Below are 15,988 nucleotides of genomic sequence, written 5' to 3' on the forward strand. Positions count from 1 at the left end.
CTAATATTTTGGAAGGAGAATTCTATATCAGATCAATTCTATCACAGTATACAAGGCAGCGGCAGTGGCTGCTTCAACTTATGGTGCTCAGTTATGGGGGCATTGCAACTCTAGTTGCTTGACGATGGTGGAAAATCGCTTTCTGCGTAATTTTTGGCGATTACCAATGAGTACTCCTCTCACACCCGTTATATTTGATTTAGCCCTAAATGAGATCCACAATGAGATTGCCTTAAGACCTCTTATGTACTGGGTCCGTCTTTGGACATCCGAATACTTGTCCTCCTACCAAGCAGCTGTAGCTGAGCTTTTAGCGGATGGTGGTGTGCTAAAAATCCCTTGGTTCAAATACATTAGAGACACGTGCCAACTCATCAAAATAGACGGTGTGGAGAGACCCTTGCAATATAACAAAGGAAGCAAAGGCACGAATAAGGCGGTGTTACTGGGAGTTTATTTTGGTGCAACTTTGGACTAAAAAGGACCATGGCAGCAGGACGCTACAGTTCCTGGACCATAAATGTAGCCCCAAGTTTGAGGCCTATATGGACAACATCAATCCCCCCATGTCAAAACTCTCTTTATTAAATTCAGGCTAAGGATATTGCCACTTAATACATTTACTTGAAGATGGAGCAAGGAGGTTTACAAATCGAGCTTTTGTCACTTCTGCCCTGAGCAACCAGAAACACTCGCCTATTTTATGTTTTTTTGTCCTAGATATTCGGTGTCCAGGAAGAAGTAGATTATCCCTTTATGTAGATTAATGGGGATAAGGAAACACAATATATCCTTGCGAATTCTTGCAAGTGATAAGGTAGTTTTTGCTGTTGCTAGGTACCTACAAAGCGCATGGGCCATAAGAACCAGAGAAAATATTGCTGATTGACCGGTTTAGCCATAATCATTCTAGGCTAAAGAAGACTACTATGGGCACGAAAACAAGAAGGCTCACCTGTTCAAGAAAAATAAACTTTAATTGTTGTTACAATTATGTGTACCAACAACTAATTTTAGCTTAAATTACCTTAGGAAGAAACAGACCACTATGTGGAACTAAGATAAGACAGGCCTACAGGATTTTAAAACTTGACATCTGCCCTGCATCGTTTTAATACCGGAGTTTAAACAATTTAACCTAGTAGAAATATTAGTTTTTTCTCTTTTCTCCTCAAGCAACTGGTGAACACCCCCACCCACATCGCCGTACACACGCTAGACCCCATTTTCTCCGCCAGCAACCATGTATCCTTCAGCCACTCTTCAGCGTTGCACTGGACCGACCACAGATGTGTCCACTTCACCTTCCGACGCGAGACTCGCCACCTCCGCACACAACCCATCCCACGTCGACAGTGGAACAAAATCCCCAAGGAACAGCTTCTCTCCACTCTTAACGACAATCAACCCACCTTCTCCTCCGACCCCAACAACGCAGCCCTCAGCCTCACGAATTGGATCACCAACTGCGCAGACAACCTCGGTCCCCTCAGACGCCTCCCAAGACAGACCAACACCAAAAAACCTCTCTGGTTCACCGACACCCTTAAGGAATCAAAGAAAACAAGTGCACCCTCGAGAAAGCCTGGCGCAAGGACCACACCACAGATAACATGACTGCCCTCAAGAACACTACCCGCGAACACCACCAACTGATCCGCGGCGCCAAAAGAAATTTCTTCACAGACAGACTGGACAAAAACAGCCACAAAAGCAGAGAACTCTTCAACATCGTCAAAGAGCTCTCCAACCCTAACGCCATCGCCATCACGCCCTCACAAGACCTCTGCAACTCCCTTGCCACCTTCTTCCATCGTAAGATCACCGACCTACACGACAGCTTCGGACACCAGACCCAGCCAACCACCACAGAACCTACAACCCCAGCCATCACCCTCAACGCCTGGACTCACATCAACACGGAAGAGACCAAAGCCACCATGAACTCCATCCACTCCGGTGCCCCCTCGGACCCCTGCCCACACTTCATCTTCAACAAAGCCGTCGACAGCATCGCACCGCACCTCCAGACCATCATCAACAGCTCGTTTTCGTCTGCTACCTTCCCCGAGAGCTGGAAACACGCTGAAGTCAACGCCCTACTGAAAAAACCTACGGCGGACCCAAGCGACCTGAAGAACTTCCACCCCATCTCGCTCCTCCCATTCCCTGCCAAAGTCATAGAGAAGACCGTCAACAAGCAACTTACCAACTTCCTTGAAGACAACAGCCTACTCGACCCCTCTCAGTCCGGATTCCGAGCCAATCACAGCACAAAAACCACCCTCATCTCAGTCACAGGCGACATCAGAAGCCTGATGGACAACGGAGAAACAGTCGCCCTCATCCTCCTCGACCTCTCGGCTGCCTTCGACACCGTCTGTCACTGCACCCTAATAACCCGCCTCCACTCCACCGGGATCCAAGGACAGGCCCTGGACTGGATCACCTCCTTCCTCTCCAACCGCTCCCAAAGAGTCTACCTCCCACCTTTTCGCTCAGACCCCACCGAGATCATCTGCGGCGTCCCACAAGGCTCCTCGCTCAGCCTGACACTCTTCAATGTCTATATGAGCCCCCTCGCCGACATCGTACGCAAACACAGCATCATCATCACCTCCTACGCCGACGACACTTAACTGATACTTTCCCTCACCAAGGACCCCACCAGCGCCAAGACCAACCTGCAAGATGGAATGAAAGACGTTGCAGATTGGATGAAACTCAGCCGTCTGAAACTGAACTCAGACAAAACGGAAGTCCTCATCCTCGGAAACATCCCGACCGCCTGGGACGACTCCTGGTGGCCCACGGCCCTTGGCACCGCACCGACCCCCTCAGACCACGTACGCAATCTCGGTGTCATCTTGGACCCACTTCTCACCATGACCAAACAAGTCAATGCCGTATCATCCTCCTGCTTACTCACCCTCCGCATGCTCCGAAAGATCTTCCGTTGGATCCCCGCCGACACCAGAAAGACCGTGACCCACGCCCTGGTCACGAGCCGCCTGGACTACGGCAACACCCTATACGCAGGAACCACCGCTAAACTCCAGAAACGTCTGCAACGAATTCAAAACGCCTCCGCCCGCCTCATCCTCAACATACCCCGCAACAGCCACATCTCCGCCCACCTGAGACACCTGCACTGGCTTCCCGTCAACAAAAGGATCACCTTCCGACTCCTCACCCACGCACACAAATCCCTCCACAACAAGGGACCCAAATACCTCAACCGCCGCCTCAGCTTCTACACACCCACCCGTCCTCTTCGCTCCACCAACCTTGCTCTCGCCGCCGTCCCTCGCATCCGCCGCACCACGGCGGGTGGGAGGTCCTTCTCCTACCTGGCGGCCAAGACATGGAACTCCCTCCCCACCATCCTCAGGACCACCCAGGACCACTCCGCTTTCCGGAGACTACTCAAGACCTGTCTCTTCGAGCAGCAGTAACCCCTTCCCCCTAGCGCCTTGAGACCCGCACTGGTGAGTAGCGCGCTTTATAAATATTTATGATTTGATTTGATGTGGAATCTTTACATTTGACCCATTCATAATTTTACTGTATGATTATCGTTTGCTGTTTATTGGATACTTTTATGGCTCTTAGCCGAAATAAAGTTATTTATTGATATTGATTGAGTTACAGACTATTAAAGTCCGGCATCCTGGCTCAGTATGTTCGAGCGCTAGAACAAGAGCTTTAAGTTCAGCCAACTGGGCCGTGCAGTCCCCTAAGGTCTGCGTGTAGGTATTGTGTGGGTAGAAGACTCCATCTTCCATCACTCCGCTCACGGCTGCGCAAGCTGCGGAGTATTGATGTTTAGTACCTACAGACGGTTGTGCTGAACCATCAGTATTTATGACAGTATGGTATCTGTCCAGGGACAAGATATTTAGAGGAGCGGGGTACTCTCGTTCATACTGGAGAAACTCTTGTGTCTGAATTTCTGGATCAAAAATGTAATCAACATCAGTGGCGGTCAGAGACGTTGCCCATTGAATCCAACGTGGATGTAATGCTTTAGCATTGGGAATGCTTACTTTGGTGACAGACTCTGAGGCCGGCACTGGGGAGACAACAATAATAAGTTTCCCCTGGGCAAGTGGTCGCTCTTTTATGACGGCCATCTGAACTGCCGTCAGAATTTGTTCTGTAGGTGCAAAATGCTGTTCTGCATTGGAGTATAAATGTGATTTATATGCTATGGGTACTGGGTCTCCCTCGTTGAAGGTGACATAAGTAAATCCAATGGCACCAGCAATTATTCTGATGACCAAGTTTGTTTTATTGTCACGTGTGTGCAAGTGTTTAGCTTCTAGCAGGTCCTGTTGCATTTCCCTAAGGATGCAGGTGTGTTCAACCGTCCAGTGTCTGCCAGAAAAATTGGGCTGAACCAGGTCATAAAGTGGCTTGATACGTTGTGCATAATCTGGAATGTATGTTCTGCCAAAATTAAAGAAACCTAGTAATAACTGTAGTTTAAGTGTGTTAGGATGGTGCAGTTGAGCACATTTTTCTAGAAAGTGCGGGGCCAGGCTCTTTCCCTCGTTTGATAGCTCATATCACAGGAATAATACGCTGAGAAAGGCGATCTTGCATTTCTTAAAATTGAATTTTGTAACCGAGGTCTGCAAATCCCAAAATGATCTGATCAACCCTTGCAAGATGAATGTATAGGACGTTGTCTGTGAGATATGTCATCCACGTAGGATAATGCCTCGGAATCAATATCATGTAATATTGATGTTACACGGGCTGAAAATAGCCCTGGGCTATTTTTATAGCCTTGAGGTAAACGACAAATGAGAATGCACACAGGTCCAGACTTTGATGTGCTAAATTCTGGCAGAAAAAGCCATTAGATATGTCTAATGTTGTTTTATATTTTTTACGCACTGTATTGTTTATTAGTGCTGTGCTGTGTGAATTTTGTATAGCATAGTGTGCTCCACGTCTCCCTCTATCTGAATTTTTAAATCATAAACTATCGGGGTGAGAACGTGGCCGTCTGCTGTTTCAACTGCGATGAAATCGCTAGTTGCTGTCGCATCCATATGATCTTTCAGACTCTGGCGACATATCGTGACCTCTGCTGCGCTGTCTAACAGAGTCACTGCCCACGTCTTGTTCCTCAACAGTGTTCTCAAGTATACTGCCATTTTTAGCTGTCAGTGCTGCCACCTTCTTCTTTTTAAACTGTGGCTTTTGCTGAGGAGTCTTCTTCTTTTTTAATGGTAGACTGCTGCGAGTCCTTCTTTTCTTTCATGTATTCAGGACGTCAATCTGGACAGCCCTCTCTCTCGCTAAGTCTATCCGGTGCGTCCTGAAAGGAACAAGAGGGACGTGAATCAGTATATCTGTCTGGAGTTTTAATGTTCTCCCTATTTCTGAGATTGTCTCTCCTTTCAGAGTTCTCTGGGTGTGGAGAATCAGCTCTCTCTCATTTCTCCTATCTTTGAAATCTTTTTGTTTGTCCCAGCGCTTCTTAGGGCCCTCTTGTGCCTGCTTTGTACCCTCCTTATGGGTGGTACCTTGTAACTCCAATTTCTTTGGTTTGGCTCCAAAACTATCCCGCCCTATACTAGTATAGGTATCGGAAATAATTTTCGGTAGCTATCTCTTGTTCCTGGTGTCGAGTTTCCCGGAGATGCTGGTGTATTGCCATTGCTACCGCTTCCCCTTTAATGTTACTGAGTATTACTGAGGAAAACGCATCAAAGTTACGCATTAATTTCATCCCCAAATCCAAGGCTGTTAAAGCCCTGTGCTCATTTTGTATTTGTTTTAACACTTCCGGTAAATTGGCTAGTGTCTGGGTACCATGTGTGGTAGTATATATGGCAGCGAAGACTGTACCCCATGTGGCACAGTCATCCACCAAGGGAACCATTCCAAAGGGCAAGCACATAGTGAGCAGTCTATGTTTTTCCTGTGGTCCCGTATGGGGAAACACAGCTTCCAGCTGATTAGTTTTCTGGGCAATCCAGAACAGTATTTTTTCCCGTTCCGCGGGCACCTTACCCATAATAGTATGCACTGTTTGTGGATTAATCCCAGTAGCCAATTGATAACTACCAGGTGCTGGAGGCACTGGTGTTGTGTTCAATGTTCGCATTACAAACTGAACTAATCGTCTACATAATGTCACCAATTCATTATATAAATCTCGCAGATCTGCTATTGGCATATTCTGTATGCCTGGGTGAGGTGTGTATGTGGCAAACATAGGCTATGTAGGTCCGTCATTACTTAAGGGGCCTAACCTCACTCTTTTTAGTACATGTAGTAGGGCGCCTTCAAACCAGTTCTGATGCTCTTGGTATGTGAGCGATATTTCATGATACTGGTATGCTCGGTACCGTAAAGGTACGTTTGCAATTTCATATGTGTGGAATGTATGTGTTCTTTGGTCTACCTCAGGAAAGGTGACCCAACAGTAAAATGTTTGTTTGGTATGCCTTGTTAGCTTCTATTATAAGAGTAACATACCCGCCCTCATCTGTAAGGCCATGCATTAATAAATGATGTGTTAGTGCTTGTCTAGCATTTTCAGGAATGTCTACGGCAGCAGCCATTTTTGTTTAAAAAAACGGAACACCAAAATGGGGAGTATAAGTCCTTTTATGAGTTCGAGCTCGAACAACATACAGCTTAATCAGGTGTTACCTGTTCAGCTGACGAGGATTTTCCCAAAGATCACAGATGTCTCCGTATAATGGTACTTAGGGTACCTGTTGTCTGTGAGACAGTGATAGTCGGGGGTATCCGTAAATTAGTGCCTAAACACCATCGTTGGTGGCGCCATGTCGTAGTTTTGACTCTTGCTCCAGGCAAGGCTGCTAGTTAAAGGATGACAGTACCTTTGTTTGTAGGCGACTATGCCTATCCTACAACAAGTCGCAACTGTTGTCCCAACCTTACTGGCTCACTAACAGCACCTCACCAGAAACACAATAGTAAAAGGTGATTTGTGGCAGCCTTTACGCATGGACTCAAGAATAAGACATCTTAGGGAGTGTTGTGGTTAAACGGAAATTACCCCTTTCTCACAGAAATATCATGTCTCATACAAACACAGGCAATGACAAAGATGCAGTAAAGTTTCAATAGTTTTTATTTAAAATAACTGCAATTTGCAGTATGTTGCATGGGCTGCAATGATTAGGATAATGAATAATGCAAGGAACAGAAATGTAAAGACGAGAGTCATTATTACAAAGACCCCCACCATCTTGCAATGCATAAGAAAGACATATAAGATGTAATATGCCCTAATACCCTATTGTGAGAGGCCTAGCCTATTACCTAAAGGAGAGCTGGGTTTGCTAAACCTAATCTGCCAATGCCATGTCCATGAGAGGAGCCCCCAACCCTCATTACCTTGAAATTAGGTCTCTATCTCAGACTCCGCAGGGAAACGAAGACTGGATCAGCGTCAAGATGATGTGCAGCATCAATATCAGTGATGGTGGTGATGCCCTCTGGTCGGAATCCCTCTGATTATCTGTCTAAAATGCGATGTATTTATACAGCTCTACAAGGACCCCTGACGTAGGTGTGTTCCCAAACAATAGATAACAGACATGCTTGGGACGGCAATTAATATAAACAATCCTTCGAAAGTATAGAGAGGGAAAATCCCTAAGGGTGAACACCTACTATGTGTTTGTCTTTGTTGCTTGATCTTGACGCCTTAGCGCAGTGACACTGATAATGCAAAGCATAACAAGTGGCCTAACTATAAACAAGGAAGCCATCTTAGAAGAATTAAATAATTAAATGGGCTAAGACAGAGCAAGCTAAGTATGTTAAAAGTTACTAGGTGACGGGGGAAGGAGTCTGTAAGCCATAGGCTAAGCTAACTCCTGCTATCCCATTAAAACGAACTAGGATTCACTACATCATGTTTGATTGACTTAAGATTGTGCCTACTTTCTTTAGTGACCACTGCGCTTTGCTTATAGTATTCAATTTAGGAGTATTCTATAAACCAGGTGAACAGTTAACAACAAACTAAGAAATAGAAGGAAGAAATTGAATTAGTTTAAGGTGGGCAGGCATAAATGAAGAAGATCTGATGAGGTAAATTGTTAAGGAAATTATAATTATAGTATACACTGAATTGAACCAGTGCCCACAGAAAATTCTATTGGCTTTTCATAAGCTTAGTAAAGCCTTATCAGGAAGTTTAAAATTGAGATGTAGAGCTATAGGGAAAAAACAGGGTTGGTTTGATCCTAACTGTTCACAAGCTAGTCAAGAACTTCAGTGAGCATTAAAACCCACCCTAGAAATAAGGAAGAAGTCATCATTAAATGTTCTAATTATAAACTTGCATTGGAGAAAAGGAAAGCCCAATTGAGGGTTAAGGCATGGGAAGATCTAGAACAAGCAGCTACATTAAGAAATAATACCCTATTCTAGAAAACTATAAATCAGCCATTCCTGAGAGATATAAATATCCCCGAAATAGCAACACACATGCAATCACCCGATTGGCTTACCAATTATGGTAGGATTTTTAATCCAGATAATTTGGCTTTGACCTTCTCAAATGTAGAAATAATTGAGATTAGGCCAACCTTTTTAAATGCTATTAATCTTGATGAAGTAAGAGTTGCTCTCGAGAAATGTTCAAAAGGTAAGGCACCCGGCCCAGATAGGGATCCCAGTAGATGGTTTTAAGTCAAATATTGACTTGTATGGTCCTATTTTGACCCAAGTATATATGGCAGCTGCGAAAGGTTACATATTAAGCTCTTGGACTGAAAGTATAATTGTTCCCATTTTTAAAAAGGGAAACAGGAGATCGTAAATGTTATAGACCAATCTCCCTTTTGGACTCCTCAGTTAAATTAGTAGGGAGAATACTTTTAGAAAGGCTAGGGACCTGGGCAAATGATAATCAAATACTCACCGAGACACAACTGGGATTTAGACCCTAGGTTGGTACCTTGGAACTATGTATCAACCTCCATTTGATAGTGATTAACCCCTTTTACCACTCAGTTGCCAGGCCTCTTTTTTGTTTGGAGCAGGGCGCGCTTAGGCCCTCATAACTTTTTGTCCACATAAGCTACCCACGCCAAATTTGCGGCCTTTTTTCCAACATCATAGGGATCCTAGAGGTACCCAGACTTTGTAGGTTCCCCTGAAGGAGACCCAGAAATTTGCCAAAATACAGCGAAAATTTTGTTTGCTTCAAAAAAATGGGAAAAAAGGGCTGCAGAAGAAGGCTTGTGGTTTTTTCCTTGAAAATGGCATCAACAAAGGGTTTGTGGTGCTAAAATCACCAGCTTCCCAGCTTTCAGGAACAGGCAGACTTGTATCAGAAAACCCCATTTTTCAACACAATTTGGCATTTTACAGGGACATACCCCATTTTTACGATTTTTTGTGCTTTCAGCCTCCTTCCAGTCAGTGACAGAAATGGGTGTGAAAACAATGCTGGATCCCAGATACCTAAACATTTCTAGAAAGTAGACAAAATTCTGAATTCAGCAATGGGTAATTTGTGTAGATCCTACAAAGGTTTCCTACTGAAAACAACAACTGAAATATAAACATATTGAAATTGAGGTGAAAAAAACAGCCATTTTTCTCTACGTTTTACTCTAACTTTTTCCTGCGATGTCAGATTTTATAAAGCAATATACCGTTACGTCTGCTGGACTCTTCTGGTTGTGGGGATATATAGGGCTTGTAGGTTTATTAAGAACGGTAGGTACCCAGAGTGTAGGAAGTTGGCTCTGTATGTGCTATTTCAAAGTAAGGAATAGCATGCACAGAGTCCAAGGGTTCCCCTTAGAGGTAAAATAGTGGTAAAAATAGATAATACTAATGCTCTATTTTGTGGTAGTGTGGTCGAGCAGTAGGCTTATCCAAGGAGTATTGTTAAGCATTTGTTGTACATACACATAGGCAATAAATGAGGTACACACACTCAGAGACAAATCCAGCCAATAGGTTTTGTATAGAAAAATATATTTTCTTAGTTTATTTTAAGAACCACAGGTTCAAATTTAGCATGTAATATCTTGTTTGAAAGGTATTGCAGGTAAGTACATTAGGAACTTTAAATCATAAAAATTGCATGTATACTTTTCAAGTTATTGACAAATAGCTGTTTTAAAAGTGGACAGTGCAATTTTCACAGTTCCTGGGGGAGGTAAGTTTTTGTTAGTTTTACCAGGTAAGTAGGACACTTACAGGGTTCAGTTCTTGGTCCAAGGTAGCCCACCGTTGGGGGTTCAGAGCAACCCCAAAGTTACCACACCAGCAGCTCAGGGCCGGTCAGGTGCAGAGTTCAAAGTGGTGCCCAAAACACATAGGCTAGAATGGAGTGAAGGGGGTGCCCCGGTTCCGGTCTGCTTGCAGGTAAGTACCCGCGTCTTCGGAGGGCAGACCAGAGGGGTTTTGTAGGGCACCGGGGGGGACACAAGCCCACACAGAAATTTCACCCTCAGCAGCGCGGGGCGGCCGGGTGCAGTGTAGAAACAGGCGTCGGGTTCGCAATGTTAGTCTATGAGAGATCTCGGGATCTCTTCAGCGCTGCAGGCAGGCAAGGGGGGGGTTCCTCGGGGAAACCTCCACTTGGGCAAGGGAGAGGGACTCCTGGGGGTCACTTCTCCAGTGAAAGTCCGGTCCTTCAGGTCCTGGGGGCTGCGGGTGCAGGGTCTCTCCCAGGCGTCGGGACTTAGGATTCAAAGAGTCGCGGTCAGGGGAAGCCTCGGGATTCCCTCTGCAGGCGGCGCTGTGGGGGCTCAGGGGGGACAGGTTTTGGTACTCACAGTATCAGAGTAGTCCTGGGGTCCCTCCTGAGGTGTTGGATCTCCACCAGCCGAGTCGGGGTCGCCGGGTGCAGTGTTGCAAGTCTCACGCTTCTTGCGGGGAGCTTGCAGGGTTCTTTCAAGGCTGCTGGAAACAAAGTTGCAGCCTTTCTTGGAGCAGGTCCGCTGTCCTCGGGAGTTTCTTGTCTTTTCGAAGCAGGGGCAGTCCTCAGAGGATGTCGAGGTCGCTGGTCCCTTTGGAAGGCGTCGCTGGAGCAGGATCTTTGGAAGGCAGGAGACAGGCCGGTGAGTTTCTGGAGCCAAGGCAGTTGTCGTCTTCTGGTCTTCCTCTGCAGGGGTTTTCAGCTAGGCAGTCCTTCTTCTTGTAGTTGCAGGAATCTAATTTTCTAGGGTTCAGGGTAGCCCTTAAATACTAAATTTAAGGGCGTGTTTAGGTCTGGGGGGTTAGTAGCCAATGGCTACTAGCCCTGAGGGTGGGTACACCCTCTTTGTGCCTCCTCCCAAGGGGAGGGGGTCACAATCCTAACCCTATTGGGGGAATCCTCCATCTGCAAGATGGAGGATTTCTAAAAGTCAGAGTCACCTCAGCTCAGGACACCTTAGGGGCTGTCCTGACTGGCCAGTGACTCCTCCTTGTTGCTTTCTTTGTTCCCTCCAGCCTTGCCGCCAAAAGTGGGGGCCGTGGCCGGAGGGGGCGGGCAACTCCACTAAGCTGGAGTGCCCTGCTGGGCTGGGACAAAGGGGTGAGCCTTTGAGGCTCACCGCCAGGTGTCACAGCTCCTGCCTGGGGGAGGTGTTAGCATCTCCACCCAGTGCAGGCTTTGTTACTGGCCTCAGAGTGACAAAGGCACTCTCCCCATGGGGCCAGCAACATGTCTCTGGTGTGGCAGGCTGCTGGAACTAGTCAGCCTACACAGACAGTCGGTTAAGTTTCAGGGGGCACCTCTAAGGTGCCCTCTGGGGTGTATTTTGCAATAAAATGTACACTGGCATCAGTGTGCATTTATTGTGCTGAGAAGTTTGATACCAAACTTCCCAGTTTTCAGTGTAGCCATTATGGTGCTGTGGAGTTCGTGTTTGACAGACTCCCAGACCATATACTCTTATGGCTACCCTGCACTTACAATGTCTAAGGTTTTGTTTAGACACTGTAGGGGTACCATGCTCATGCACTGGTACCCTCACCTATGGTATAGTGCACCCTGCCTTAGGGCTGTAAGGCCTGCTAGAGGGGTGTCTTACCTATACTGCATAGGCAGTGAGAGGCTGGCATGGCACCCTGAGGGGAGTGCCATGTCGACTTACTCGTTTTGTCCTCACTAGCACACACAAGCTGGCAAGCAGTGTGTCTGTGCTGAGTGAGAGGTCTCCAGGGTGGCATAAGACATGCTGCAGCCCTTAGAGACCTTCCTTGGCATCAGGGCCCTTGGTACTAGAAGTACCAGTTACAAGGGACTTATCTGGATGCCAGGGTCTGCCAATTGTGGATACAAAAGTACAGGTTAGGGAAAGAACACTGGTGCTGGGGCCTGGTTAGCAGGCCTCAGCACACTTTCAATTGTAAACATAGCATCAGCAAAGGCAAAAAGTCAGGGGGCAACCATGCCAAGGAGGCATTTCCTTACACAACCCCCCCCCAAACGAAAGAGGATGAGACTAACCTTTCCCAAGAGAGTCTTCATTTTCTAAGTGGAAGAACCCGGAAAGGCCATCTGCAGTGGCATGGGCAGTCCCAGGTCTGTGTTCCACTATAAAGTCCATTCCCTGTAGGGAGATGGACCACCTCAACAGTTTAGGATTTTCACCTTTCATTTGCATCAGCCATTTGAGAGGTCTGTGGTCAGTTTGAACTAGGAAGTGAGTCCCAAAGAGGTATGGTCTCAGCTTCTTCAGGGACCAAACCACAGCAAAGGCCTCCCTCTCAATGGCACTCCAACGCTGCTCCCTGGGGAGTAACCTCCTGCTAATGAAAGCAACAGGCTGGTCAAGGCCATCATCATTTGTTTGGGACAAAACTGCCCCTATCCCATGTTCAGAGGCATCAGTCTGCACAATGAACTGCTTAGAATAATCTGGAGCTTTTAGAACTGGTGCTGAGCACATTGCTTGTTTCAGGGTGTCAAAGGCCTGTTGGCATTCCACAGTCCAGTTCACTTTCTTGGGCATTTTCTTGGAGGTGAGTTCAGTGAGGGCTGTCACAATGGATCCATATCCCTTCACAAACCTCCTGTAATACCCAGTCAAGCCAAGGAATGCCCTGACTTGAGTCTGGGTTTTTGGAGCTACCCAGTCCAGAATAGTCTGGATCTTGGGTTGGAGTGGCTGAACTTGGCCTCCACCTACAAGGTGTCCCAAGTAAACCACAGTTCCCTGCCCTATCTGGCATTTGGATGCCTTGATAGAGAGGCCTGCAGATTGCAGAGCCTTCAAAACCTTCTTCAGGTGGACCAGGTGATCCTGCCAGGTGGAGCTAAAGACAGCAATATCATCAAGATAAGCTGTGCTAAAGGACTCCAAGCCAGCAAGGACTTGATTCACCAACCTTTGGAAGGTGGCAGGGGCATTCTTTAAACCAAAGGGCATAACAGTAAACTGATAATGCCCATCAGGTGTGGAGAATGCTGTTTTCTCTTTTGCTCCAGGTGCCATTTTTATTTGCCAGTACCCTGCTGTCAAGTCAAAGGTACTTAAGAATTTGGCAGCACCTAATTTATCTATGAGCTCATCAGCTCTTGGAATTGGATGAGCATCTGTCTTGGTGACAGAATTGAGCCCTCTGTAGTCCACACAAAACCTCATCTCTTTCTTTCCATCTTTGGTGTGAGGTTTGGGGACTAAGACCACTGGGCTAGCCCAGGGGCTGTCAGAGCGCTCAATTACTCCCAATTCCAGCATCTTGTGGACTTCTACCTTGATGCTTTCCTTAACATGGTCAGATTGTCTAAAGATTTTGTTCTTGACAGGCATGCTGTCTCCTGTGTCCACATCATGGGTACACAGGTGTGTCTGACCAGGGGTTAAGGAGAAGAGTTCAGGAAACTGTTGTAGGACTCTCCTACAATCAGCTTGCTGTTGGCCAGAGAGGGTGTCTGAGTAGATCACTCAATCTACTGTGCCATCTTTTGGGTCTGATGACAGAAGATCAGGGAGAGGTTCGCTCTCTGCCTCCTGATCCTCATCTGTTACCATCAACAGATTCACATCAGCCCTGTCATGGAAGAGCTTAAGGCGGTTCACATGGATCACCCTCTTGGGGCTCCTGCTTGTGCCCAGGTCCACCAGGTAGGTGACCTGACTCTTCCTTTCTAGTACTGGGTAAGGGCCACTCCATTTGTCCTGGAGTGCCCTGGGAGCCACAGGCTCCAGAACCCAGACTTTCTGCCCTGGTTGGAACTCAACCAGTGCAGCCTTTTGGTCATACCAAAACTTCTGGAGCTGTTGGCTGGCCTCAAGGTTTTTGGTTGCCTTTTCCATGTACTCTGCCATTCTAGAGCGAAGGCCAAGTACATAGTCCACTATGTCTTGTTTAGGCTCATGGAGAGGTCTCTCCCAGCCTTCTTTAAACAAGAGCAAGTGGTCCCCTTACAGGATGACCAAACAGAAGTTCAAAGGGTGAGAATCCTACTCCCTTCTGTGGCACCTCTCTGTAAGCGAAAAGCAGACATGGCAAGAGGACATCCCATCTCCTTTTGAGTTTTTCTGGGAGCCCCATGATCATGCCCTTTAATGTCTTGTTGAATCTCTCAACTAAGCCATTAGTTTGTGGATGGTAAGGTGTAGTGAATGTATAAGTCACTCCACACTCATTCCACATATGTTTCAGGTATGCTGACATGAAGTTGGTACCTCTGTCAGACACCACCTCCTTAGGGAAACCCACTCTGGTAAAGATACCAATGAGGGCCTTGGCTACTGCAGGGGCAGTAGTCGACCTAAGGGGAATAGCTTCAGGATACCTGGTAGCATGATCCACTACTACCAGGATATACATATTTCCTGAGGCTGTGGGAGGTTCCAGTGGACCAACTATGTCCACACCCACTCTTTCAAAGGGGACCCCCACCACTGGAAGTGGAATGAGGGGGGCCTTTGGGTGCCCACCTGTCTTACCACTGGCTTGACAGGTGGGGCAGGAGAGGCAAAACTCCTTAACCATGTTGGACATATTGGGCCAGTAGAAGTGGTTGACTAACCTCTCCCACGTCTTGGTTTGTCCCAAATGTCCAGCAAGGGGAATGTCATGGGCCAATGTTAGGATGAACTCTCTGAACAGCTGAGGCACTACCACTCTCCTAGTGGCACCAGGTTTGGGGTCTCTGGCCTCAGTGTACAGGAGTCCATCTTCCCAATAGACCCTATGTGTTCCATTTTTCTTGCCCTTGGACTCTTCAGCAGCTTGCTGCCTAAGGCCTTCAAGAGAGGGACAGGTTTCTTGTCCCTTACACAGCTCCTCCCTTGAGGGTCCCCCTGGGCCTAAGAGCTCAACCTGATAAGGTTCAAGCCCCAAAGGCTCAGTTCCCTCAGAGGGCAGAACTTCTTCCTGAGAAGAGAGGTTCCCTTTCTTTTGCTGTGTTGCAGTTGGTTTCCCAACTGACTTTCCTGTTCTCTTGGTAGGCTGGGCCATTCTTCCAGACTCCAGCTCTACTTGTTCACCCTGTGCCTTGCATTGTGCTCTTGTTTTCACACACACCAGTTCAGGGATACCCAGCATTGCTGCATGGGTTTTTAGTTCTACCTCAGCCCATGCTGAGGACTCCAGGTCATTTCCAAGCAGACAGTCCACTGGGATATTTGAGGAGACCACCACCTGTTTCAGGCCATTGACCCCTCCCCATTCTAAAGTAACCATTGCCATGGGATGTACTTTTCTCTGATTGTCAGCGTTGGTGACTGTGTAAGTTTTTCCAGTCAGGTATTGGCCAGGGGAAACCAGTTTCTCTGTCACCATGGTGACACTGGCACCTGTATCCCTCAGGCCCTCTATTCTAGTCCCATTAATTAAGAGTTGCTGTCTGTATTTTTGCATGTTAGGCGGCCAGACAGCTAGTGTGGCTAAATCCACCCCACCCTCAGAAACTAGAGTAGCTTCAGTGTGGACCCTGATTTGCTCTGGGCACACTGTTGATCCCACTTGGAGACTAGCCATACCAGTGTTACCTGGATGGGAGTTTGGAGTGGAACCTTTCTTGGGA

Source organism: Pleurodeles waltl, chromosome 5 (assembly GCF_031143425.1).
Source record: "Pleurodeles waltl isolate 20211129_DDA chromosome 5, aPleWal1.hap1.20221129, whole genome shotgun sequence".
In the NCBI taxonomy this organism is placed as follows: domain Eukaryota; kingdom Metazoa; phylum Chordata; class Amphibia; order Caudata; family Salamandridae; genus Pleurodeles; species Pleurodeles waltl.